Below are 1,042 nucleotides of genomic sequence, written 5' to 3' on the forward strand. Positions count from 1 at the left end.
AGTTAAATTAAGATTTTTGGTGAACATAATACCACACGAAGGAAAAAATTACCATAAGCAGGGTCCTCTTCTGAAGAGAGCTTGAGAAACCTCAAACTATGGGGAAAGCCCCGCCAAACCTTTTGCCCTTCTGTCATCATTGGAACTCCCGCCCTGACCCAGCCCACCACCCCCATGAATCTGAATAAGGACAGCCAAAGTTTGCCTCTCTTACTTCTTTTATAGTTGTCATTTTAGTCTATTTTCCACTATTCCACGTTTATCAACCCTCCTCAATGACACTTTCCTTCAACATTTTTAACCACAAATTAGATTACTGCCAGGGTCACAGGAAGCTCCCTGGGCTCTCCTGACCCAGGGTGGTGGGGCGCCGAGGCTGCAAGCCCCCCAGTCTCCCCTGTAGGAATGAGGGGGGTGCCACAATCCTACCTCAATCCCACCCCTCTTCCTTCCTCCTTCTTTCATCACATTTCCTTCCCCTTTCTCCCCGCTCCCTCCCAACTGCTCCGCAACAACATCCTAGAATGTAAAAAGTAATATTAATAAAATTACATTTTCTTGAAAAAAAATTTTAATAAAATAAAGTTAAAATNGTGATCAAAGTTATTCATTTGGACCAACATTTATGCATTTATTTCTAGTCTAGTTTGTTCAAACAATTTGCAGAGGTCTCCTGAAATATAGTAGAACAATTTTTAAGGTATACAAGAAAACATAAATTGAAGAAAAGCATACTACAGTAAGAAAATCAAATAAGCTATAAGTTAATACATTGAAAAACACACCATGGAGTACTGAATAACTAAACATGGGCCTCCATTGATCTTCCAAGCAATAACAAAGCAATCCCATCTCAAACACAAGATCAAGTTTCCATAACACACACATATGTATAAAACTTTTTTTTCCCAAAAAAATTCACCTAGAGTTCTCAGACTCAAGGAGAACTCCCACTAACCAAACTAAAAAGTGACCGAAACATGAATTACAAAGCCAATATGTTAATATACAATGATATACTAATATTACTACCACAAGGTCT

This window comes from Galeopterus variegatus, unplaced genomic scaffold (genome assembly GCF_000696425.1).
Source record: "Galeopterus variegatus unplaced genomic scaffold, G_variegatus-3.0.2 Scaffold8157, whole genome shotgun sequence".
Classification (NCBI taxonomy): domain Eukaryota; kingdom Metazoa; phylum Chordata; class Mammalia; order Dermoptera; family Cynocephalidae; genus Galeopterus; species Galeopterus variegatus.